This window comes from Lissotriton vulgaris, chromosome 1_1, assembly GCF_964263255.1.
Source record: "Lissotriton vulgaris chromosome 1_1, aLisVul1.2, whole genome shotgun sequence".
Classification (NCBI taxonomy): Eukaryota; Metazoa; Chordata; class Amphibia; order Caudata; family Salamandridae; genus Lissotriton; species Lissotriton vulgaris.
The window spans coordinates 1,671,696,947-1,671,724,690 of record NC_141685.1 but is presented as its reverse complement, the minus strand read 5'-3'; the positions used below and the strand labels follow the sequence as shown (position 1 = coordinate 1,671,724,690).

At 47.2% G+C, this 27,744-nt stretch overlaps 1 long non-coding RNA gene across 1 annotated transcript; it reads left to right on the top strand.

The window, feature by feature from the left end:
• The first annotated feature begins 233 nt into the window (after positions 1-233).
• LOC147751044 (uncharacterized) lies at positions 234-27,744 on the top strand. Its single transcript, XR_015299924.1, has 6 exons — positions 234-305; positions 1,044-1,103; positions 10,663-10,698; positions 18,886-18,930; positions 22,647-22,682; positions 27,699-27,744. It is a non-coding gene; the product is annotated as an uncharacterized LOC147751044 (long non-coding RNA).

Sequence of the window (27,744 nt, the reverse complement as noted above, 5' to 3'; positions counted from 1 at the left end):
ACACTAGTTGATTGAAGGCAATACTGGGGTAATCAGTGATTGATATTAAAATGTAGGTAGCCCCGAGTATTGAACGCTTTCTCTGGCAGTGCATTTGTAAAATTGGCATCTTCTATACTTTATATACTTGCCCAATGAAGTAGGCATGGTAAGGCGATGAAGAAATGAATGGGGCTTGAAGCAAGACAATGTACACTATTATAAGGACAAACATTTCCTCCTTCTGTCTGCAGGGCAGAGCAGGGTTACCTGGGCCAATTGGTCTTGATGGAGCTCCTGGACCTTTTGGACAGAAAGGAGAAAAGGTATATTATTTTCTGAGCTTTTGCATGCCTCAAATGTATGCATTTTTCTATGCTGAAATCCTACTGATTGCTGATAACTCAGTGGAACAGCTACGTTGCAGAGCAACACTTGTGTCTTTATATAGCAGGGGTCTCCAACATTGACCATGCCATATTTCAAAGACTATACCATTATTTTAGGATGTCCATATGAGACACATTTACATACAATGAATACTAATGGAACATGTGTGCATAGTGAGTGGTTATCCTGAAAATGTGGCTTGGATCCAAATCCTTCTGCATACATGTTGGACACCACTCTTTTAAAGTGACATTGTGGCGAACATTGGATTCTTTTGAAGGGTTTTTGCAGAATGAGCACCAATCTACCCGTTTTCTTTTCTCATTAGAATTCCTTTCTTGTCCAACTGTAAACCTGTTCTCAGTGCCTCTCAGATTATGAAAACAAGCCTGTGCTCTGAACGCTGGACATTCTTCTCATTCACAGCACACACGTTATAGAAATACCACAACAATTGTGGAAACTCACACATCTCAGTACATCACCTCCACTGTAATCCAGAATCAATGCTCTCCATTGTGAATGCAACAACCTCTTTCTTCTTGCTGATTATCTAGCTGCCTCAGGCCAAAGTGGCAAGAAGCTCATATACATGTTGATTAGCTCTTGTAATGATTGATGAAGATTATTTTCTACATCTTATCTCATTGTCACCGGCTGTTCTTGCATTGCAGGGTGCTCAAGGTATCGGCATTCCAGGCATTCCGGGTCTGAAAGGAGAGCTGGGGAAAAAGGTACGTTTGCTGTGAAGCACCCTTTGCCGCAGTCTAGGTCCATCTTGTATCAAGTACACAGCCATTATCATTGCACTTTTTGTTATGTATACAATGAACATATAATGGCTAGGGATGTGCAAAATTTGTGTAATATGCTTTTCCATAATTACATGAAATTTCAGGATAATTACGTGTAACTATGTGAAATGCAAATCCATCACTTAGCACGACATTTTAGCACAGAATGGGTTCTCACATCAATTTAGAGCTAAAAACACAGGTGGTGCGTGCTACAGCTCCTATCGTTCAGGCTCTTTGCATTATTATCGCATGCTCGTGGTATCATTTTGACATGAACAGCGCATTGTTAACCTGATGTGGCGTAATGGTGTAATTAGAGGAATTTCGGGTGATAAGTGTTATACAAAATTCCCATAACTAATTGAATTACGTGATATAATATAAATATGGGCTGTGCCTAGCATTGACCGCATATCACTCTTCCTGATGCTTGAAAGGCGGTGACCCTGCAGCAAATCTATTCCTTCCTTTGACTGACCGCTGGCAGTGGCACCAAAGACTGTCATTCAGAGGTTCCCCTGCACTAAACGGAACTGGGAAACTACAAATTTAGCAGGGTGGGATAATCAATGATTTAGAGCAGTTGTTCTGTCCCATCAAACTCAAAATGTCCCCTAAATGGTTATGGGCCGTCTAGAAGAACCAGTATCAATAAGCAACCTGGTTAGACCTGGACAACTGGGTGATGAAGTTTGGCTCAGTCAAACAGAGCTACCTTCGGAATGAAAAAATGTATTGCTGCCCAGTTTGAGCAAGTGAGAGGTGGTAGAAGACAGTGTCTGAAATAAGATCCTCAGTCTTATGTCTTCATACCAGAAGCACACAACAAATCCAGAGGAGATGAAGAAGCCTCCAGAAGGAGAAACAGTCTATGTGGCTGTCATAACTATGCAGTCAGTGTCTCTGTCAAGTACTAGGTTTCAAGGAGAAAAGAACTCTGAGAAATACACGGGTCACCAGAGAATTTAAGAGATGGTTCCAAACCCTGCTTGGCAAGTACCTACTGTGATGCGCATTTTGAGAAGAAAAATGCTCTGTCTAAGAGAAGCGGTACAAAAAGGGGGTGGTGATGGACGGAGCATCTGAACCAATCAAACACTCACACCCAGTCAACAGATCTGGGTTTAATCCATCACCGTTCTTTAGCCCACTCTGCCACCCCAGTTCAGACATGGCCATATGCAAATCAGTCTGTCCCTGTGTCTCATGGGAACAGTCCAGCCCGAACTGCCAAGCCATGCCTTCCTTGGACCGGAAATCAGCTTCCTAGGACCGGTTTCTGGCATTACAGCCTTTTTCAGCCAGGCTTGCTTGAATCCAGTGGAAAAGTGAGCAAGGGACTCACGTCTGAGCATACCCTGCCAACTTATGGCGAACAAAGTGGTACAAAAAGGGGTGGTGATGGACGGAGCATCTGAACCAATCAAACACTCACACCCAATCAATCAATCAGTCTCCGCTAAAATCTCCAATCCATGGTACGACGGGAGTCTCAATGAAGACAGACGAGCCATGCGTATGGCGGAGCGCACCTGGAGAACAGCTCCCTCTGCACTGCACCTGAAAACCCTGAAGAAAAAGAGAAACGCCTACTTCAGGAAAATAAAGCACTCAAAAGCAAACTTCTTCAGCCTCCAGCTTGACCAAGCAAAAAACTGTCCAAGAAAACTGTTTGAGCTAATCAGAACACAAACCAAGGATCAACCCCAACCTCTCAGTACCTTGTGCGAAGCACCCTCCTGTGAAGACTTCGCTGCTTTCTTTACCCAAAAATCTGACAACATAAAGAGTGATCTCCGCACTGACGCAAGCCTCTACACCACACCCAACTGTATAACACCCACCGAACCAAAAAACAATGTAACATGGTCATCCTTTGACACCTACTCCGAAGAAGAAATAGGCAAACTGCTCAGCACCTTGAAACCTTCCAATCACCTCACGGATCCCCTCCCTGCTAACGCTGTCAAAGATTTCACCCCATTGCTCCTTCCACTCTGGACTAAAATTATCAACAGCTCGCTCCAAGAAGGAACCATCCCTGACTCCCTCAAAGTTGGGCAAGTCACACCCTTACTAAAGAAACCTACTGCCGACCCATCCGACCTAAACAACTACCGCCCCATTACCAATATTCCCACTCTCGCCAAACTATTGGAAAAATGCGCACAACTACAACTGACTAAACACATTGATCAGTTTGATCTCCTCAACCCTCATCAATCAGGCTTCCGGGCAGGACACAGTACTGAAACTACTATGACTCACATAATTGACGACGCCCTTCAAATCCTAGATCAAAATGATACCTGCCTCCTCATCCTTCTTGATCTCTCCTCAGCATTTGACACTGTTAAACATGAGAATTTACTCGATCTTTTGAACACAAGAATGGGTCTATCTGGGACTGTTCTCAAATGGTTCACCTCCTTTTTACACAACAGGTCGCAGAAATTCAAGAGTAACAACCTGATGTCCTCGCCAATACCTGTTTCGTTAGGCGTCCCCCAAGGATCCTCCCTATCACCAACTTTGTTCAACTTAGTTATGGAACCTCTCACCACCTTGCTACAAGCATCCAATGTACTTTTTCACATGTACGCAGATGACACCCAACTATATCTCAAATTACAATCCCCCAATGACATTTTACTCCTGATCTCAACGATAAGAAGCACCCAATCCTGGCTTGCCGATAATCATCTCAAACTCAATGCTCTGAAAACAGAATTCCTTCTGATCTCACCTCCCGCGAAGATCTCTACCACTCAATCCTGGCTTAAACAGCTAACTGCACTCAATGTCCAACCCACCATAGTGGATTCAGCAAAATCTCTAGGCATAACCCTCGACTCCAATCTCAACATGCAACATCATATCAGCAAGGCTACTAAAGGAGCGAACTTCCAAATCAATACCCTGAGGAAACTTAAACCCTTCCTTCCAGCCAAAGACTTCCAAACTGCAGTACAAGCACTAGTAATCCCGCGAATTGAATATGGTAGCATCGCCCTCTGCGGTCTCCCGTTAACCACTACTGCACCCCTAAGAGCTTCTTTAAACGCTGCAGCGAGACTCGTCACTGGCATATCTCCCCTGACCTGAAATCCTTGAACTGGCTGCCTTTTGAAGCCAGAATACATCTGAAAATCGCCTGCATGACACACAAGGCTATACACCTGAGCGCTCCCGGATACCTGGCTCAGAAGCTGTCAATCTCTGGCGGCTCTAGAAACACTAGAGGCACAAACAATCTTCTGCTAAAACCGCGAAGATTCCGGAAGGAAAAAACTTATAAACGCTCTTTCTCAGGAATAGCGCCCAGGATCTGGAACTCACTCCCTCCTGAAACCAGGCTCATCTCCTCCATCACACTTTTTAAGAAAGAAGTAAAAGCTATTCTCATGACCAAATACACTTGACCTATTAACGTGGACTTGTAAAGACTCTACACGATCTGTATTATTTTGCTCGAACTCTACGACTATGTGTTTTACCTGTATTATTGATTTACCTGACTATCTATGCACACATTTATCTGTAATACTTGCATTTTTGATGTACCTGTTCTACTTTGCTCCCTCACGCATAATTTCGCTATACCTAATGACCTGCTATTCACTCTCGTGTTGGTATTCCCGGCTTTGTAAAGCGCTCTGATATCTGCAAAGATCTTGTTCGCGCTATATAAAACTTTCAAAATAAATAAAATAAATAAATAAATCAATCATGGGCATTTGTATAGCGCGCTACTCACCCGGGAGGGTCTCAAGGCGCTGGGGGGAGGGGTCCATAACTGCTCGAAGAGCCAAGTCTTGAGGAGCTTCCTGAAGGAGAGATGATCCTGGGTCAGCCGGAGGTGGATCGGGAGGGAGTTCCATGTCTTGGCTGCCAGGTAGGAGAAGAATCTTCCCCCGGTGGTGGCTTTGCGGATGCGTGGTATGGCGGCGAGGGCGAGGCTGGATGATCGTAGCTGGCGGGTGGGCGCGTAGAAGGTCAGGCGGTTGTTGAGGTACTTGGGGCCCAGGTCGTGGAGGGCCTTGTTTGCGTGGGTGAGGAGTCTGAACGTGATCGTCCTGCTGACGGGGAGCCAGTGCAGGTCTCTCAGGTGGCCGGAGATGTGGCTGTGTCGGGGGATGTCCAGGACGAGTCGTGCGGAGGCGTTCTGGATGCGCTGGAGTCTTTTCTGAAGTTTGGCTGTGGTTCCAGCGTAGAGGGTGTTTCCGTAGTCCAGCTCGCTGGTGACGAGTGCCTGGGTGATCGTCTTCCTGGTTTCGGTGGGGATCCATCGGAAGATCTTGCGGAGCATGCGCAGGGTGTTGAAGCATGATGATGAGACGGCGTTGACTTGTCTGGTCATCGAGAGGGAGAAGTCCAGGATGAACCCCAGTTTGCGTGCGTGGTCCGTTGGTTTGGGAGTGGTGCCCAGGGCAGGGGGCCACCAGGAGTCGTCCCAGGCGGAGGGCGATGATCCCAGGATGAGGATTTCCGTCTTGTCTGAGTTCAGTTTCAGGTGCTGTTCTTCATCCATTCGGCGACGTCTTTCATCCCTTCCTGTAGGCTGGTTCTGGCAGTGGTGGGGTCGTTGGAGAGGGAGAGGATCAGCTGGGTGTCGTTGGCATAGGAGATGATGTTGAGGTTGTGTTTGCCTGCGATGGCTGCGAGAGGGGTCATGTAGACGTTGAAGAGGGTTGGGCTGAGTGATGATCCTTGTGGTACGCCACAGATGACTTCGGTGGTCTCGGATCTTAACGGGGGGAGGCGGACTCTCTGGGTTCTTCCGGCGAGGAACGAGATGATCCACTCCAGTGCCTTCTCTTGGATTCCGATGTTGTTGAGGCGCTGTACTAGGGTGCGGTGGCAGACTGTGTCGAACGCTGCAGAGAGGTCCAAGAGGATGAGGGCCGCTGTTTCCCTGTTGTCGAGCAGAGATCTGATGTCGTCAGTGGCTGCGATGAGGGCGGTCTCGGTGCTGTGGTTGGCTCGGAAACCGGACTGCGAGGGGTCGAGGGATGCGTTTGTCTCGAGGAAGGCGGCAAGCTGTCTGTTGACGGTCTTCTCGATGACTTTGGCAGGAAAAGGGAGGAGCTAGATGGGGCGGTAGTTCTTGAGGTCGGTGGGGTCCGCTGTTGGTTTCTTCAGGAGGGCGCTGAGCTCGGCGTGCTTTCAGATCTCTGGGAAGGTGGCGGTGTTCAAGGAGGTGTTGATGATGTCCCGGAGTTGGGGTGCGATGATGGAGTCAGCCTTGTTGAAGACGTGGTGGGGCAGGGGTCGGTTGGTGATCCGGAGTGGATGGTGTTCATCGTGCGGGTGGTGTCTTCGGTGCTGACCGGGGTCCAGGCACAGATGGTGGTGGTGGGGGGCGTTGGTTCGGTGGTTGGGTGCGTGGTTGGTGCGCCGAAGCTGTTGTGTATATCGGCGATCTTGCGGTGGAAGAACGAGGCGAGTGAGTCGCAGAGGTCTTGCCAGGGAGTGATGTTGTTGTTTCCGGCGCTGGGGTTGGAGAACTCTTTGACGATGCTGATGAGTTCCTTGCTGCTGTTCTTTGAATGCTGTCTTCTTGGTGGTGCGGATCAGCTGGTGGTGTTTGCGGGTGGCGTGCTTGAGGGCCGTCATGTTGTCTGTGGTCTGGTCGTGGCGCCAGGCTTTCTCGAGGGTGCGGCAGTTCTTCTTGGAGATCTTGAGTTTGTCGGGGACCCAGGGGGCTTTCTTGCTGCCGGGTCTGCTGGGAGGGTTCTTCAGTGGTGCGAGGTCATCTGCGCAGTTGGTGAGCCACTGTGTGGCTGCTTCGTTGGGGTCCATTGTGCTGGCGGGAGGGTTCTGGCGGAGGGAGGTGGCGAGCTGCTTGACGGTGATCTTGATCCAGCTCCTGCGAGGAATCTGTTGCGGGTGTTGGTGGGTCGTGGTTCTTCTGAAGCTGAAGTGGATGCAGCTGTGGTCAGTCCGATGGAGTCCGGTGGAGTGGCTAAAGGAGATGTGCTTGCTGGAGGAGAAGATGGGGTTAAGCGTGTGGCCGGCATAGTGGGTGGGGGTGTTCACCAGTTGCTTGAGTCCGAGGTTAGCGAGGTTGTCCAGCAGGGTGGTGGTGTTGCTGTCCTTGTTGTTCTCCAGGTGGGAGTTGAGGTCCCCTATGAGGATGTAGTCAGCGGAGGGGAGGGCGTGCGGGCTGATGAATTCGACGATGTCTTCACTGAATTGGGTGCGTGGTCCCGGGGGTCTGTAGATGAGGGTGCCTCTGAGGGTGGTCTTGGGGTCGGTGTGTATCTGGAAGTGGAGGTGTTCGGCGGCGGTGAAGGTGTAGTCGGGGTTGGTCGTGATGCGGATGGTGTTCAACAGATCTGGGTTTAATCCATCACCGTTCTTTAGCCCACTCTGCCCCCCCAGTTCAAACATGGCCATATGCAAATCAGCCTGACCCTGTGCCTCATGGGAACAGTCCAGCCCGAACTGCCAAGCCATGCCTTCCCTGGACACAAGCTTCCTAGGACCGGTTTCTGGCATTACAGCCGTCTTCAGCCAGGCTTGCTTGAATCCAGTGGCAAAGTGAGCGTAGAAAGTGTCCATGGACTCCCCTTCCCTCTGGCGGGCCTGACGCAGCTTGAAGCGTTCGAAATCAGGGTTTAGTTGGGGGTCAAAGTGGCCGTCTAGCGCGGGCACTGCTGCAGCGTAGTCTGTGGCTGCTCCTGTGTTTGGCAGGTGTTTGAAAAGATTAAAGATCTCGTCCCTGGCATAGTGTAGCAGTAGCGACCTCTTTACTGCATCATCGGTGACCACAAAATAATTGTTGAGGCGCTCAATCCATATTTTCCACCTGGGGGACGCTGTCTCTGGATCTTCTAACTCGCTGAAAGGTGGTAACACCCCCGAGGCTGCGTGTTGGAAGGGGGTGTGGGCAGGTGCCGCTGCTTGTTTGTCGTCCGTCATGATGGTCAAGGGTGGGGCGTGTTGGGGTGGCGAAGATCACCGTACATGCACTACGCTGGTGAGCCTGGCAGCTGAGGCCGCAGCGGGAGGAGTAGCAGGAGGATGGATACCCAACGAGCAGGGGGGACAGCCAGCAGTTCACTTGCGGGCCCTGTAAACAGAGGGGATGTGGATTGTCTCTCCTTCTTTATTGTGCCCTTAGATGTCTAGCTGGCTGCAGGGATCTCACACCCCATTGGTGGCTTCAGTTCCTTGAGCAGTGAGTCACACAGACATTTCAGTCACTTGGCTTTGTATAGATCTTTCTGTGGTCAGAGCTACTGTGGTCGAGAAGACTCGAGGAATGCAGTATTGAAGGGAAAAGGGTAACTCGGCATAGATTCTGTTCTCTTCTCTGAACTGATGCATGCTGTTTCCTCGAAGTCCAGATGATGTACATGGGGTGTGGAGTGGAGGGGGGGGGGTGGGTTCCCTCTGGGTGGGTTACTTCTGGGTGGGTTCCACTCCCAGTGGGTTCCATCCTGGTGGGTTCCCTCCCATGTGCATCCCTGACGGTCCAAGAGAGCTGTGTCCATGGGAGATTTTCAAGATAACCACTCTCTATGTGAATGAGTTCTATTTACAATTTATATTTCTATTCATTATATGTAAATATATTGTAATTGATTGTTTTGTAAATATAGCATGGATCTAGTCCTCCTGGGACTATGCTCAGCATCTGAGGCGGCCAGAAGGGCAACCCGAGCAACCAAAGATTTGAAATATTCAAAATTCAAGCCTTTACCAATCATGAAAAAGTTCATCTTCCTTTTTTAAGTAAGCTTTCATGGGGTCAAGGAGCAGGGTGTGCAAGTTCAGACCCAACAGGAGGCCACCATTGCCATTTGACAGCCAGCATCTTAGAAAGAGGGCCTAAAGGTGGGTTTTATTCAGGATCAGACTGGAACAGAAAATGGGCCTGGGCACCTCACTAAAAGTGGCACCACTGGCGAATCAGAAAGCTAAAAAAACGTCACCCACACTTGCAGATTGGATCAGTTTTGAACTGGTAAAGTCATGCTGTATAGATTATTTGCTAATTTTGTGGTAATATCAGAGATATCAACAGTAAACAAAGGCCCACTACACCATAAAACGGTCCCAGAAACCAGTTAAAAACAAACTAGGCACCACCTATCAGAGCAGCCTTGGGGCTCTGCCACATTACCCTGTAGGCCAGTCCGACTCTGGTTTTACTGTAACTGGGGAAGCCTACACTAAACAAATGGAAAAGGAGTTTCAACCCCCAATACTCACAGAGATGTCAGGTCGTAATGCTGAACATGGAAAAAGGACAGCCTTTGGGAGACCGCAATATTGTATTTCCAGTCGCTTAGTATCCAAAATGAACATTCACTCTACACATAAACACATGCCCCAAACACAAGAAGAGGCAGGGCACTCCAGTTAAGGGGGACTAGCTGGATCATGACCAGGAAGGGCTAGTGGACAGTCTATAGTTTGATGCCACCACTGCCAGTCACCTCAAAGCTTCAATGGATGGGACAAGAGCCACCCTCGCTGAGTAAGGGGATACACTTTGAGTGATTTCCCCACCTCAGAGCAACTTAGTGGGTTTGAACGAATGTTGAGCGGGTGGAGAAATAATACTGATCTTTTAACCCCTTCCATGCTGATGACGAACCCCAGCCGTCATGCACTACGGTGCTCGTGTGCTGATGACGGCTGGGGTTCGTCACGGCCCGCCCCTGTTCGTGCTGTTTACAGCACACCAGGGGAATCGCGGCCACATGGAAGGGGTTAAAGAGTAAATTCGACATCCGGAATCACAAAACCAGGGTATTCTAGAAAACATGAAGGGCTGGATGCCACAGCTCTACCAAGCCTCACAGGGGACTACCATCCTAACATGCTGAAGATTGGAAAAGTTAATTACCCTGAATTGTCATCTGGTGAATAATTCTGCATGAGTGATTGATTCATAAAATGCCATTTTCCTGGTCTCCACTTGGACAATACATATTTTACTTTGGATAAACCCCAGAGAGGTTTCCTCTGCTTTCATAATGTGGTAAGCCAACTTCTCGTGTCACTCACAAGAGTAATTGTGGGTGCTTCCAGGATTGGAAACTATCTGCAAATTGAATGTATCGGTTTGTTGGTGGTCATTGTAACATATAAGAACAACATCTATTATATGGAAATTACTCTTGAATTTTTTTTCTTTTTTACATCTCAGTGAAATTTAGATGCACAACATCTTTTGTGAATGGGGTATTAATATTTCTGTGCTTAAGCTCACTTTTCTTATAAACTAGGCGCTATTTAAAAATTGGCTTTTATACAATATATCTGTTAACGTTAGTGGCATCTCTTGATGGCAGCGAATTTTTTACAATGACATAAAATTAGTTTATTAAAAAATCACCAGAATGTTCTGGATACATTTTTTTTTCCTTTTCCCATTTGTTACCATAAAATAATTTAGAAACAAACTTGCTACTTCTGTGACTGCATGGATGAGGTGCCAAAAGCTCTGTGGTAACAGATCTGTTCTCTCTTGTATTTTTAGGGCGATGTTGGGCCTGTGGGACCCCAAGGACAAAAGGCAGGTATTTAAATGCATTCACAAATACAGAGCAGTGCTTCACTGGTGTGTGACGGACCCACAACTCTGCTCGCTTTGCTTGCTTCATGGGCAATTGAGCCAGTGCTGTAAAGAATGGAGTGTTCCTAAACACTGATTTAAAACGTAGAAGTGCATAGATGCCAGTGTTGTAGAGTGTGCAGAGCATCCAATTCCTCCTTTAAGGATATTTGATAGGTAGGTTCCAGTGCTGTACAGCCGCGGCCGCTGCAGTTAAGAGCTGTGGGCTGGGTTGGGGGGAGGGGGGATTTCGAGAGACGACCCCGAGGGAACCTTAATTAATTATATAATTTTGCCTCGTTGTCGTGTCGCGAACCCCTCCCCCCCCACCACCCACCACCCTCCGCCCCACCGCTCTTACCTGCAGCGACAGTGGCTGGTGCTGTAGAGTGTGCAGTGCATCTGATTTGATTGCCAGGTGTCAGTGTTGTAGAGTGTGCAGTGCATCCGATTTTTTATTTATAAATGTGTGGGGTAGGTGCCTGGTCTGTAGAGTGTGCAGTGCGTTTGATTTGAGTGGTAGGTGCCAATGTTGTTGAGTGTGCAGTACATGCAGTTGCTCATTTAAGAATATTTGATTTGTAGTTACCAGTGCTATAGAGTGTACAGTGCATTTGATTTGATTTGTTGGTGCCTGTACGGTAAAGTGTGCATTGTATCTGATGTCTCATTTAATAATATTTCATGTTTGGAAACCAGTGCTCTGGATTGGGATCTTGAGTGCAAAAGGCCAGTTCTTTGGCCATTCAGTCCTATGTCAGCCTGTGCTACAATTCCTGGCATCAGGGCAGTGATGTGCAGCCTACGTTCTCGGATCTACTTCCTGGGGATGTTTGGTTCTAGAGGGCTTTTCCTATTGTGCATTTCACATTTGGACAGCCTGCTCAGATTACAAAAGGCTGTCAATGCAAGTCTAGAAATGTTATCCGTCAATGCCTGCTGCCACTGTGGTCCTAGTGCCATGTTTGCTGGCCCCTGTGTATGTATGTGGGTGCCATATTATTTGAGCTGCTAAGGAACTGATGTATGCTAATGGCATTATTGGGCAAGATGCAGCAGTCAAAGACCTCTCAACTACCAAGCGTGTGGAAAAGGCCACTTTAATGAAGCAGGTATGCATGACAAAAACATCAACCTTGGCTATAATCCTTACAGATTGGTATTATCTATAACATCACTTACCCTCACCCCCAAATAACCATCCCAACAAACCTCCTCAACATACTGCGCTTCCGCTCACCTTTACCTAGAATCAAAACATCCATTACACTCCTAGAACTGCTAACCTTGAACTTACTGTCTATGATCTAAATATCAACTCTATCCTCCCCAAAGCACCCCTTCAAGCTGCTTTACCATCCCAACTTGCACTGTTTGTCAGCATAAACATCCAGCAATACCACCACCCAGAAAAATCCTGCTTGGCAGGCATTTGTCTGCCACCTCCTCCAACCCTTCCACCACTGTCTACTATCTTTCACAGCTTTACCCCAGTGTCTTGTCCAATGCCTCCCTCAACCGCATGAGGTATAAATCCATCACCACAGCTGACAAATGCACACCATAGTCCTGAAAGAATCTTATCCCCTCATATCGAATTTCCCAGTGCTGCACTCTACAGCTTCCTTCCTCCCCTTCAAAACCTCCTCATTCCCCAATTTACTTTTCTCGTCATCGCCTTGCCGATCGCTGCTGACTTATCTATACCTCTCGGCACTCTAGGTATTAACCCAGCCCACAATACATGGGTGCCTGGCCAACTCACCTTCTATTCCCTCAAATCTTTTTCATTGCCTTAATTAGTGCCAAGTCTTTCATGCAAACTCGGTCATTCTCACCTAAATGCACCACAAATATGTCCCGGAAATCATCCCTAGCCAAGAAATTATTCAACAACAGTAACAACTCATGCTATCTTTCCCAAACCATTTAACCTTAGTCTACAATTCATCCAAACCCAGCTGCTACCCATGGCATCTTGCCACCGCCTGGTTCTCTGCTCATTTGACAAACAAGTGTGCATATATCAAAACCAGCATGTCGTCCTTTGCTGGGTCCAGAACTAAACCTACAAAACAACTAGCAAACAACTATTAACATTTTAACATTCCTCCAACTTGCCACATATGTAGGTCAAGTAGCACTGAGAGTAACATCTTCCTACACTCTTAGTTCAGCCTCTGACCACTCGTCTTTTCATCTCCATAGCCATCCCTATTCTAAAGGCATGTGTGCCATATTCTTCTTCCCACCGTCCAAGTTCCTTCAGTGTTCTGCAGCATCAATAGCGGCTGAAATGCTGTTACTCTCATACAGTCTCCATGCATAAACACCCATCTACCTTTTCCACCCCCTTCTCTAATAAACTGCTTCGACCAATTGTCTGGGCACAATTGTGCTAATGGGAATGCCCTCAAACAACCACTTTCCCCTTTCACTCTCTGATCAGTTTTTGACTTCTACACATTTATCAACAAACCTTCTTCCACACCGTGAACATTCTCTAATGCCACTCCCCCACCCGCCTTTGTACCCTACAGCTCCAATTCCTGAAATGCCCCAAAAAGCATCCATGACATCACCAATGAGAATAGTGTCAATATTGAACCATCATGGCATAGCGCCGACAAAACACCCAGTACTTGCCTCATTAATGGCCACTCCAAGGGCCTCTTCACCCTTCCTTCATTCCTCTGTGCCTCAATTCCCCAGCCCTCCATTCATAGCCCTACAGCATCTTACTGATACTCCAGCTAACTTAGCTGTAATGGTCACTTTGGACAAAACCTTTTCGATCCATCCTATCATAAACTGAACCACTGCATTCCGCCCCCTCTGAACTGTAGAAACTCCTTCCGCATTTGAATGTATGTCCTGCACATAGACGGGGCTAATAACCTGCACACCAGTTCCAAAATTCTCACATGCCTCTTCTCCACAACTCTGCTATCCTTGTTTCCACACCTATTGCAAGCCCACAGAATCTCCTCCATTGCGAACGAGAGAAGCATCCACAATTCAATGTCAATTTTTGGGGCATGCCAGGCCGTGAAAATAATGTTGTGCTGTAGACAGCCCAATATAAACAAAGACAACAACTGCCCCACTTTCAAGTCTTTCACTGACTGTGTATTCACTATATTCACAATCGCCATATTTTCCACATTGAACATTACCTTTCTGTTCAGAAACTTCACCACTGATAGAGCCTATGCCGCCACTAGGGGGAATCACTCCAGAAAAGAAATGATGTGACCTCTGTACTTCTACTCATCTAAACATTGCTCTGCATGCCACTTGCCTTGCCAAAACAGGCCAAATTGTGCACCTCCTGCCTCATCTGGTAACATTTCAATGTTCCATTCCAGCTCTTCACCCAACCGATGCTATATCATTGTGTGCTTTAAAAATCTCCTCCACATCATCAAATCAGTCCGCATCCCAGCTGAAAGACTGATTCGGTGATGGCAAGCCCAGCCTCCCGCTGAATGTCCTACTTGACTTCACCACTCTACATGCAAATTTTGAGTGGTCTAGCAACACCTGCACCTCCCTCACCTGCATCTTCTTTTACTCAACATCTTGTACAGCAGCTCCAACATTTCCTGTTGCTTTTCTTCTGGGTGCATGGCCTCCATACGACCCAAGTCAATCTCAATGTCAAACATTTTGCCCTTTCCCACCATTTTCTCAGCTGCCAATGGAACATCTGTGATTAACTCCCTAAAACTGGCCAGCATTATCTCACACTCCTCCGAAGAAGCCGCCCCCTATAGAAAAAAATCATCCAGATAATGTGACACTAACTTATACTTCATCGCAAAAGTAAATAACCACTGTAGGATTGGACTAAATTTCTCAGGGCACATGAAACAGAACATCCCATGGACAGTGCTTTATCCACAAACTATTCCCTCTGAAATTGAATCCCCAGCAGCTCAAAACTCTCTGAGCATACCAGTAACAAGTGGAAAGCTGCCTAAATGTCTCTCTTTGCCATCTGGGACCCAACTCTTACCAATTAAATTGCCACATCCACTGAGGAGCAAGTTACTGAAAAGAAGTTCTCACCTATGAAATCCTTTACAGAGCTGCCTTCCAGTCTTCAAAAGTGTTGAATCAAGTGGTACAGTCACTTTTCCTTTTTTTGGTACTGCCATGATAGGAGAGACAGTCACATTTTCCAGTGCCAATTACTAAAGGGGCCTGATATCCTTTCGCCCGTACCTCTTTTTGTAGTTTAGCTGTCACCACTTCAGGGTGTTCTTTGGCTGATTTTAAATTCTTCACCCACCATTTTTGCTTCGGCCTCTGGTACCCCAATCTGAAAACCCTTTTAAACCCTCCAAGCAATATCTGAACGTCCTCTGTGTTCCCATACCACTGTGACAAGTATGCTAGCTTATGCCATTTAACTGCTGTAGGCACCCTTTCGAAGGTACACTTGTTCTCCCCTACCACCACCTTGTTGATTTTGTTGCTGCCAGATTCTTTCCTGATTTCCCTGCCCTCTCTCAGAGTTAACCGTGCATAGTATTATCGCTGCTTCGAGCTGCATATCAAATATTTGCAGAATCTTCTATTACAAAATTCCCTGTTTAAGCCCCAATTGGCATCCCTCTGTCCTTGATGTCATTACCCCACTGATCCTACCCCTCCTTGAGTGAAACATCCCTGAAAGGGCTGGTACACCACCAAAAGCCCACTGGTTGGAAAGACTGTTTCTTCCGACCCTGTAGGTGCCATTGTGTGGAACCACAAATCATTGTCTAGTTCTCCCCACTTACCTTTGCTTTGGCATCATCTGCCAAGTGAAGCACAAACTCCATGTTACACTTGACCCATGCAAACCCCCAAATGTGACCTGGGCCTTCAATATTATATCCATGTATGTAAACTGTGCTATACATCGTTCTGGATATTTTTCGTGCTACATTCTGGAGTATATTAAATACACCTCTGTCCAATTCTCTACATTGACCGAAGCCTTGGCCTCTTTGCCAATTGGTACTCTTCTTCCTTAGACTCTTCCTTAGTCTCTACTTCCCTTTGCAATAGCTTGAACACCTCCATGTAGTCTACTTTCCAAATCTTTTCTTTTATAGCTGCCATTAAGTGTGCTGCTATCGGCTTGGTGATGCCCATATAAGGCAGTTTTTTCACTGTTAGCTCTTTATTCTTTTTCTTTTCATCCACTTTTACAGCCCTCATCTCCTGTCTCATCCTGTGATCTGTTATCTCTCTCACTTGCCTGGCCTTTCCCCCCAACCATGTCTGCTCCTGACCCTGTTTGTGTCTCAATCGTCCCATTCATACCCATGACTTCGTCCACACCTTTTGACACCATTTTAGACCTCACACCAGCATCAAGCTTCTGACAGCTCCTCAGGGTTGGAGCCCACACTGAAGCCTGTCGTCCTGTCAGTGAGCAGGCCTCCAGAGCTTTCACTGCTCTCTCCTCCACGGAGTCCTCCACACTGTGTCCTGTAACCAATCTCCAACTCTTTACTATGGCTCTTCAACCACTCGTGTGAAAAATCCTCTGCCCAACATTGCTATTCTACACTTGTGTCTTTCCTCTCCTTCTCTCTGTCCCCCTTCCTGTAGTTCCTCCTCTTCATCATAATCTAACAACAACAACACATCCCGCTCACTGTTCTCTCTCTGCTGACCACAGCTCCCCCTCTACCTGCCTACCCCTCTACAGAAGCCCTGTCTGCTGCCTTGTTGAGAGCCTCCTTGCTACCGTTTACCCTCCTTCCATACACTTTTAAAGGCTTGGCTGGCCCGTCCTTCCCTTAAAGAAGGAGTGCTCTTCCACCTCACTCTCTGCCAAACACATCTCACTCCATTGCTGCTTGCTCTATTCAAGCATTGCGGCAGAGAGCATTGTTTCCTTTTCTGCCTGTGGACCTACCGACACGCTCCACTGCCCCTCCCTAAATGCTGCTTCATTGTGGCCTCACCTCTGCACTAACATCATTCCGCTTTAGACGTGGTGCATGCAGGGGTGAAGATCCCCTGTCGTGCATCCTCCTGCCACAGTGACCTGCCTCATGGTCCTGCCCCTCCCCTGCAGCTCAGCAGCAGATGACGGGCAACCCTCTGGCGGGGGATCCGCAGGTAATGGGTCACTGCTAGCTGAGCCCATACACCCTCGCTCTCCCTGATTTCCCCCAAGCTCCTCCAGAACGCTAGGCCCATACACTTCCCTCTCACCTTATTCTGAAATCTCGACTTTCCTGGCTCAATCCTCTTCTGTATGGGTTGCAGAGGCGAACAGGCAACAGGCAAACATCGCCACCCTCATCACGTCAGTCAAGTGCTGTGTCAGACGTTTGCGCCCACTGACCCCTACTCTGCCAGTGCCCCCGGCACCAACAAATCCTCTCTGCACCTTTAATACCGACAGAGCCTCCGCAACTCCATTGTCTCACTCCATCCCGACCCACAGTTCGTCTATCTAGCCTACCTATCCTCCCTTACTTGCCTACTCCTGCCTCCACCCAATCTCTATACACTGCCCCTCACCAACTACTAACAACACAATATCAGAACCAGTGACCCAAAGTAGTAATGAAACCCGCCCCAATAAACTGCAAGCAACTAGCTATCTGCCACCATTTTTCTTTTTTTTAGAGTTTTATATAGTGCCAACTAGACCCGAGGATATCAGGTATCAGAGCTCTTTACATGAGCACCAGTTTTGATACATATGGACACATTCATTTTTGTTAGGCACAGGGAAATTCAGTGTTTTGCCCAAAATCACAGGATTGTGAGCGTCTTTGCAGAGACTCGAACCCGGTTCCCCAGCTTCGAGGTCAACCTCTCTAGCCGCAAGGCTACATCCTCTCCTCGCCCTTAATCCCCACTACCCCACCCCCAAGCAACGACTGACCAAAAGGGGCCTTGTAATCCCCTTCACTGCATCAGTGAACCCAAACAGCTCGGGCGGGCAAACCTCCAATATTGGCTAGCCCCAAAACCCCATGTCAGGACACAAACCTTCCTGTTCTCGGATAGAAACCCTTATGGTGAAGATAACACTCAAACTGTCTAGCCGCACAACTTCCCCAGAGGAATCACCTACAACATGCCATATTCCCAGACTCCATATACGGAAGCAGGCTATGCACCCAATAGTATGCAGTCCCCAGGGAGAGACGTAGGTTACAGAACCGTAGGCGGCTTTGACGAAAGTGTGACTACAAGCCCCTCTACCCCCGGCTTTGACCATGATGCAATAATATAGCATTAACAGAAATACGGATTAATCACTGGAACCGTATGTATACAGTGCATGCGCATTAGGTGTGCATGTTTTGTGTCCTTATTATAGGATTCACTAGGAGTGGTACACATTGGACTGGACCCCATGAAGTCCTAATGAAGAGCTATTAGGGGAACAGCTCGAAACATGTTGACAAAAACACATTACTGAGACAACCAGGCTCATTAAGGTCAGGTTTCTTCTCAGTAATTACCCCTGATTTTTAACCATAGAGTGGCCAACTAGTTAGGTATTTTTAAATGTTCTTTCTCTTTCTACTCGATCACTGCACTACACGTAGTCTACAATAAAAATTGCTCCTATGTAATTCGCGAGTCGCAGCACGCCTCAATCCGTAGCGGATTGAGAGGAACCCCAATAATGAAGCATGCCACCTAGGGGCAACCCTGGTGGGTGAGGGGTCTTTAGAAAATAAGTCTTTTTTCTAGATAAGAGATTACAACTAACTCTCGTTGTATCCTAATTTCCTAAGGGCTGGTTTTCTTCAAAATACTCGATTTTTGTCTCACTACGTAACTGTCAGGAGGATACACCTAGCCTCTACCTCTGCTTCCCTCTCTACTTTGGTAAATATTCCCATTTTCCACTGACCACAGGGAAGTGCTTTTGACCTAATTGAGCCCACCAAATGGAGGGATCTGGTGTGTCCGCATTTAAGGGCATTGCACAAAACCAGCATTTCTTCGCAGTGGTCCAGCAAAAGGCCAAGTGTTGTAGTTATTGTGGTTGGTATTGCTTTTGTTTGACCCAGCCCTACATAGTTGTTGCTGGAATGAATTTGGAATTACCATGTGGTGCCCTTTCCCTTGACTGTTCTTAGTGGAAAAGGAAAATGTTTGCTTTTCTCTCTGCAGGGCGTGACAGGGGTGCCAGGGAATGACGGAGTTACTGGGCCACGGGTAAGGCTATTTCTTGAAAAAGTGTCTTTTGTTTTGTTAAAAAAATTATATCACTGCAATGATAGGTCTCTCACAGTATAAATCATTATATTGGTCCCACGAGTCAAGCAGCTCACAGTATTGAACATAGGTACCTCTGTTTAGTCCCTTTTGTTAGAGGTGGGCACGCCACAAAATTCCTAGTGAGAGCCAAGCTAAGAGTCTCCCTAAATATATAAATTTCCTAATTTATATCTGCTCATACCGCATTATAGCATCTCTGCTTTATTGTGCAGAGCACAATGTGACCAAATAGCTAGGTTAGTACCTGATTTGCAAAGGAGTATGATTCCCGAGGTAATATGGTCTGCATCATGGAAGTCTACAACTGTCCAACGTCCAACAACAAGTACTTGGCTCCATATGAAGGGCTTCATACACTTTACAGGGCTTTGCAATTTGCAACGCCTTATTAACGGAGAAGGCAACCTCCTTGTTTGAGAAGCTCATCATCTGAGGCAGACCTCTTACTAGCTGGACCCAGAAACATTTGAAAGCACTGAGGTGTAACAGATCCAGCAGTGCAGGTCCTCTCAAGCTGCACCCCTTCCCCAGCCTCAAGAATACTCCATGATCTCTGATCTGAACTCATGAGAGAACTGAAAACATGCCCATTCCACACACACTGAGTTTACTAGCTGTAATCTAAAGTAAATGTGTACCTGTCTATAACACTTGATGCATATATGTTCCAACAAACTGTGACTTCCCAATGTGTCTACATATGCTACTGTAGCACTGCCCTTTCCTGTATACACCACTCCGATGCTCCATGAAGCAAGGTTCACATTGCACAAATACCCTAAATCAAATCAATAGTTACCCATCTTTTGAGCTTCATGCTGACACAATGGTTGAGTAGTGAACAAATCCCATTTTGGGGTGGAATATCAATCTGTGTCTTGACAGGAAGTGGATTTACTGTATAGGACCCTCGTCTTTCCTAGATTGGAAAGCTGCAGACTCACCCACATCAGCACACAAAACCAGTAAGCCGTTCTGTATTTTCCAAATTATAGTGGCAAGGAGGAGCTCCAAAATGAAACCTGGGAAATATATTCATCCAACACTGAGGCGCCTTTACTTGTGCCAGTGGCATGAGAATCACTCAAGCTTCATTTTCTGGTGTATATCCTTATATAAATGCATTAACTAACTGTAAAAACCAGCCCACTCACGTCTTCAGATTATTCTACAAAAATGAATTGATTATTTTATGATAATGGAGAAAAAGTTGATGTAAGAAATTGGGTTATTACTTGAGAGGGGTAGAAGACCCACTCAAATAATAAACACAATCCTCAGGACGAACCTCAAAAGTCACTAAAGAAAGCTGCGCTTAACCCTCTGTTACAAAAGCAGTCAGGCTTAACTTAGAGACAATGTTCAAAGTATGTATGCAGCACTCCAATAGTAATAAAGTAAGAACGCAACATAAGAAAAATCCCAAACCAATTTAGAAAAGTACAGTGAAATGTAATAAATAAAATAGCACCAAAACAACAGAAATACAATAAGTGGAACCGGAGATGTGAACTTGAGGCGACCCCCCCCCCCCTGCAGGGCACGTGAAGGGTCCCCCTCCGGACTCAATCAAGAGCTCTCCGGCCAGTAAAATGTGCTGAGGGGGCCCCTTGGAGCTTGGCTGGGGCTACGGAGGCCTGTGTTATGCCACTGGTTGACTTGTCATGTTGGTCCAGGGTAAAGTCACAAATTCAGTCTGATTGTGATGGAGCATGGGTCGGATACAGAAACCAGGTTCATCCCTCTGAGGACTTACCTTGTCAAGTCTGCGTGAGGAGCTGCCATTCGTGGGGGCGGAAGGAGGTTGTTCTCAGCATAATGAGCAGGCCCGGTGTCACAGACACCCGCTGTTTTGGTGTGAAGAGCCACTCCTCCAGAGCTTTGGAGGAGTACACTCTGATGCGTGCCAACGATCCAGGACTCGGGTGGCCCCTCTTGGCAGATCAGGACATGCTTCAGCAGCAGGGTTCAAGCATGCCCAATTGATACTGGTCAGCTGGATAGTTGTAGGTAGTCCTATGGAAGCATGTTGTGTCCCATTAGCTCAAACAGGAGGTCAGCCAGTTGACCCTTGGAGTTACTTCTGGGGAGTGGGTTTTCAAGGCAAGATGCAGGTCCAGTCTTCCTTCATCAGACAACAAGGTAGTCCTTCTTCTGAATCTTCCACAGGCCCTGGAATGTTCTGATGAGGAATTCGTAAGGTGCCACATTCATACCTGGTGCCAGCCTTTGTGTGGAGGAATTCTCTGGCCTTTCCCTAAAATTGGTTCTGGACAGTTCTTCCTTTCCCCTGGCTCCATACTGACTAATGTGACAAACGCAAGGGCAGGCCTAGCTTCAGGTTCTTTTTTTGTGTTGCAGGCAGGGCCCTTTGAAGTGCAATCAGAGCAGGGCACAGCTCCTCCACGACCATCCTTTCATGAAGACCCACTCTGTCCCCATGTCTGGAACAAATACACATCCCACAACAGGAGAGTTATTCACAGTCATGTGCCTGGACACAGGAAGAAAGGCACATTTGGTTTAGAAAGAACAATTGCAACTTTCTAATAGTGGCATTTTCAGAACTTAAAATCCGACTTTACAAATAAATTACAATTAATTTGAGAGGAAATAGCATTTCTCTCTCTGGTCTCAAGCTGAAGTTATTGCTTATTAAGTGCATTAAGGAAACCAGGTGATAGTCTCTGGAAAGATAGCCTTACAACAGTATATTTTAGAAGGTCAAAATGACAGCTTAAAATTCACTATAGGCTGAAGTGGCAGCCCTGACATATGTGTTGCAGCGCTACTTGAGTGGGAGGCACAATGGGTGCTGCTGACAACTAGTAGCCTTCCTTTACAAGCCCTGGGTACATGTAATATAATTTACTAGGGACTTATAGGTAAATTAAATGTGTCAATGGGGTGTAGGCCACTTTTACCATGTTTTAGGGAGAGAGCTCAAGTGCTTTACCCCTGGTTAGTAGGCGTAAAGTGCACAGAGTCTTAATGCCAACAAAAACGAGATAGTCAAAAACTCTGGAGCTACGGCAAAAAGGTTGGGGGAATACCATGCCAAGGATGTCAGGTCTACAAATTGGTAGCAGACTATAGTTTCTGCATGGCCTCCTTTGCTGCATTGCCTTGCCAGATGCCGTCATCTCTGCTATGGGATATATTTTCTCAGGAAAAGACCGGCGTTTAGCTTCTTAGACACTATGCCTTGACTATCGAGGCTAGCTATGATAAACCTTTAAGGAACCTGCTCTTTCCACATTTTAAAGAACCTAAAAAGAGACATTGAACATATTCTTAGATACCCATACTGTTGTTGCGGATGCAATTCGATAAAGGCAACACAGCCTCTACGTTTGCCATAAACCTGACTCTTGCTTCCTCCAACTCTACCCCGGGTCAGAAGCTGAGCAGGATGAACACAGCTCTGACCAGCCGGAGCACATTAATAGTCATTGGACTCAATGAGCACATGAACCACTCTAGCATGCACCCCAGCCCGCCGATTGGTCGGTGGCATGTGACCCTGGCACATGCCACCATGCCACCATGTCTCCAATATTTCAATGTACCATAAATGAGGTTGAACCACCTCTTGTATGCTTATAAGCATCAAGTTCAAGTATCTCTTCTTTAACCTAATTTCTCTCTTTTAGGGCAAGAAAGGTCTGAAAGGGGAACAAGGAGAAAAGGTGAGATTGGACACATTGTATGACTGAATTTTGTTGTTTATTCCATTGAGAGGCTATTCTTTGATTGGCGCTCCACAGCTTTTGCTACTCTGTCAATATGTATTGTGAGGTTCGGATATTTTTTTAATTCCTACATAACAGAACAAGACGAAAAACGAATGATGTAGAACAGTACAACAGAAAATAATATAACCTATTGCAAAACATTACATCACACAAAATACTTAAAATATAAAAAGCAGAGGGAATACAATGAAAGCAAAGACATAACTCAATCAAACATCCTGAAACAAAACTAAGAAAACTAAAAAATGCATATAACCTAGCAAAATACCTAAACAAGAGTCCCATGAAACATAACCAAATACACAAACCTTGTACATCACATCACACACAGACACACACAAGACGTAGCATAAAACAACCAAGACTCCAGATTAGCAATTTCTTTATTAAAACAGGGTTGGCTTCCAATTTATTGGATTTTGCATTGGGTATTTAGGCATACTGTACACCAGCCTCATTCCTCTTACAGCAGCCATTGAACATTATTTTAGAGGTGGGGGTTTGTTTTGGCAGCATTCTAGAGCCCTCTGACACCATCCATTGGATAATATACAGTTCATATTCTGCTTAGAACGTGGTTTGTCTCCCGGTCTCTTTTCCCTTTGAAAAAGGACTACGCTCCCTGCCAGTCAAAAACATGGAAATCAGTGATACCTTTTTTCATTTCACACAATATTTAAAGTACCAAGCTGTTTGAAAACGAAGCATTAGTTGTGAGGCATGCACAAATAATGGGTCTACATATGTCTTTGACTGGGAACCAAACACCACATTGTAGTGCTTGACTCTCAGAGGGTAGCGTTACAGAGCAGTCTAAGGCTTACTCAAGGGAGGTGGTGTGGGCTAGTAATCGCCATTTACAGGTGAGCAGAAATAACACGCAATAATTGATTTCCCAGTCTGTACTTTTCTTTATAAAAAGGAAGAGAACATTTATAACATACACACTACCCAATACTGTGCATCAATTTACAAATATACATAAGCTGTGGTAAACACTTTTCGACATTGCCATTGACATTGCGATTCGCCATGAAACAATATAAAACTCTCATCAAAAATACACAAGCCTCGTACTATGAAGGGAAAATCATGGCTGCCTCCAACTCCTCCAGGGAGACCTACCGCATAGTAAAAAGTCTCATGAAGTCCCTGAACCGCAGCCGGCCGCTGATCCCACCGGTGCCAGGTGTACCCAACAAAATCCTAAAAATCATAACGACTTTCCCCAATACCTATCCCCCAACCGATCTCCCAGCTGCGCCCATCGACCCAGACGCACCAACTCTGAAAGCCTTCCTCCCCGTCTCCACCGAGAGGCTGTTGGACACTCTCAACCGTGTGAAGAGTGGATCCCCGGATGACCCAGCCCCCATGAGCAAACTCAAACTAGTAGCCCCCGCTATATCCCCCCATCTCACGAGGCTGATAAATGCCTCTCTCTCCAGCGGGATAGTCCCCGCCAGCTGGAAAAGTGCGATAGTTTGGGCACTCATAAAGAAACCTCACCTAGACCCCTTGGACACTTCAAACTTCAGACCCATCTCCCTCCTCCCAGGCATCAGCAAAGTGGCAGAGAGAATTGTAAATGAACAGCTCTCAACATTCCTAGAGACTAACAACCTCCTTCGCCACTCACAGACAGGGTTCAGACCTGGACAGGGGACTCCTTCTGGCCGTAACAGAGGAGACAAGGTCCATTCTGGATGCAGGAGGATCAGTGGCAGTGATCCTCCTGGACCTGAGTGCCGCCTTCGACACTGTGGGCCACACCATCCTTCTCCACAGCCTCCAAAAAACGGGCATTTCGGAGACCGCTCTGGCATGGCTAAAATCATTCTTGGAACACAGGACCTTCCAAGTGGCCGACAGCCACGGTCACTCTAAATCTCTCCCCCTGAACTGTGGAGTCCCTCAGGGTTCCTCCCTGAGCCCCATACTTTTTAATGTTTACATGGCCCCTTAGGATGACATCGCCTCCCCATTCGGCATAAAGGTGGTCATGTACGCCGACGACACACAACTAGTCGTCTCCATCAACCAGGCCAATCAATCAATGGAGAACCTAGTCTCCTGCATGCACAACGTATCTATATGGATGGGCAACTCCAGGCTCAAACTCAACGGAGAGAAATCCGAAATCATGCTTCTAGGCGACCCAAACAAACTCCCCAAAACCCTTGCCTGGCCAGCTGGCATGGGCAACCCCCCCATACCAAAACAAGAAATCAAAAGCCTGGGCTTTTGGCTAGACCAGGACCTCAGCTTCAGAGCCCAAGCAAGAAAGACAGCCGGCACCTGCTTTGGGCTCATGCGAGCAGCCCGTAAGATCCTTCCGCTTATTCCCCCCCAGTCTAGGAAAATTCTAATTCAGGGCCTCATCATATCAAGATTAGACTACGGAAACGCCCTATACCTAGGCGCACCTGTAGCTGTCATAAAAAAAACTTCAGCACGCCCAGAACGCTACAGCAAGACTACTGACTGGAACGAAATCTAGATGCTCAGCCAAACTCTCCCTCAAGGCGCTTCACTGGCTTCCCATCCAGGAACGCATCTCCTTCAAAGCCTTGTGCATCTCCCATAAAATCTTACAAGGCAAGGGTCCACCAATACTGAGACCTCTCATCAAGCCACACAAATCAACCCGACAGCTCAGGTCGGACACCCTGTTTCTGGCAAGCGTACCCAGAATAAGGAAAGCTCGCACAGGCGGCCGCAGCTTTTCTTATAACGCTCCCAAGCTTTGGAACAGCCTCCCCCTCAACATCCGTAAAGAAAACAATCTACTCTCATTCCACAGACTGCTGAAAACCTGGTTGTTCCCCCAATAATCCATCCCCAGGAGTACTGTCAAGCTTTTACGTTAGTTTTGGGTGCCCGAGGGTAGCTACGCGCTCTAGAAATCCTAAATCAAATCAAATCAAATCAAACCTTCCCACCCCTCCCGCAGGAGGGGGTTATAGTACCACCACTCACATGTATGAACATCGTCTTGTCCCCAAATGCATCGGTTGACCATGACCTGGAGTGAGGGTCCTTCCCACTGGCACCACCCCAGTGGTGGCCCACCCAATTATTCCAACAAGCATTTATGATGGGAACACCTGCCATAGTGACACATAACCCTGACTGAGAGCATGTCATACTGACCATACAGTATTCACCCTTAAATCACTGTGGCTGACAGTCTGGTTGTTCAACTAACACAGTAACAAGAATACCTGCCTAAGCATCACTTGGAATGGCTGGGTACTGAGGATATATGGTAACATAAATAACACAAATCAATCACACCCTCTAAAAGGCATCACATTTATAATCACATGGCTATGCAATTACAACCAGGCATCCTAGCTAGGATACCTGGCAACATATTTCCAATGTACTTATTACCTCACATATTGCATGTGACCTCCTGTCCCCAAAAGGGGCAACATTAAATAGATGCACCTCCTGTGAAATTACACCTTTGCACCCCCAGGAGATATTTCCACAAAGACAAACAATATTCAGTCTCTCACACTTCAGTGTAGTCTTACACATCACCTCCCAGCTGAAGAACGAAAGTTCCAGCATTAGGTAGGCTTGAAATCATGGATGAACCGTTGAGGGGTTATTTCCTTTAAGTATCACAGACTTAGGATAGGGACTTTCCACATTTGTTCTGGGGGAGTTTACGTTGCTCCTGCAGTTCCCCTTGCACCTTGGCATTCAAATGGTGGTGACCCAATCTTCCTGGGCTCATCACATTCTTAAAACAAGCCAGTTTTCTTTGTAGATGGGCCATGCCCCACAGGGCATTATGGGGCGCTCTTCTTGGGATCGTGCATATTCGAGCAGCAGCTCTCCCGCTGCTCCGGGGAGAGCCACACTGCCTTGGATGGTGGTCTCATGCCGCTCCTACACTTCTATGGGGCCGGTCTCACCCCAGAACACCACAACCAGGTAAGTTGGAGACTCCCCCCTGGCCAGCACCCTTGTGCGCTGCCGCAGGAGTCGATCTTTCATTCAGACACAGACTCTGCAGCTGGCTGGGCGGGGCATTGGGGAAGTGCGATGGCACCCCCCTCCTTCCCGCTGTGGGGGAGTGCAACGGCACTCCCCCCTATGTTCTCCGGCACCTTGGGACCAGGGGTGTGGTCCAGGGCACCCACCCACATCACCCCTTCATAGGCACCTTTATTGACGGGCGCGACGGTTCACCACAACATCAAATTCTTCTGGTGGCAGCCCCCGAGACCTGACCCACCCCAGGGGCTCATCTGGGACCAGCGGGGGAGCCCCATGCGCTTAGTCGTCGGTCAGATGAAAGGTCAAAGGTTGCCTACCTTCTGGGGGGCATATCCCGGCCCCTGTGGGGGCAATTTCGACAGTCTTGACCTCTATCTGCTCCTGGTGGCCAACCCTAGCCACCTGGAGCACTTTTCCCCACCCTCCAGGCCTCCAAGAGGGTGCACTCAGCAAGGAGCTGTCTTAGCACACTGACTATCCCTTACCTGTGTCTCCCCACATTATAAGGCCTATTCCATGTCACCACCCAACGGTGCATAGTCTCTTCCACACCATTCTATCTGTACCCAGCTCCTGGGCTGCACATGACAAGAATCTCCCCCACACAGCCCTTGCCAGGATGCACATACGTGTGCGCACATGTCCACATGTAACCTGTCTGGTGCCCCTTACCCTGGCTGCAGCACAGCAACCTTATCTCACAAAGCGGACACCGGTGAAACCCACATGCAGTCTATTTTATTATGAGTTTACCGTGGGTGAGTCCCAGCTTATGAGGCTCTCCCACAGTAAAAGCTAAAAAATCAGGTGTTCAAAAAGCGAAAAATCCAGGCATCTCAGATGGTCAGAACCATCGTTTCACACAAGCACACTATAATTCAGATGATAAATGGTAACACCGACAATGATTTTTTTAAATACTTTTATGTTTTTCAGGGAGAACGTGGAGAAGTTGGGAAAAGTGGACCACATGGAATTGCTG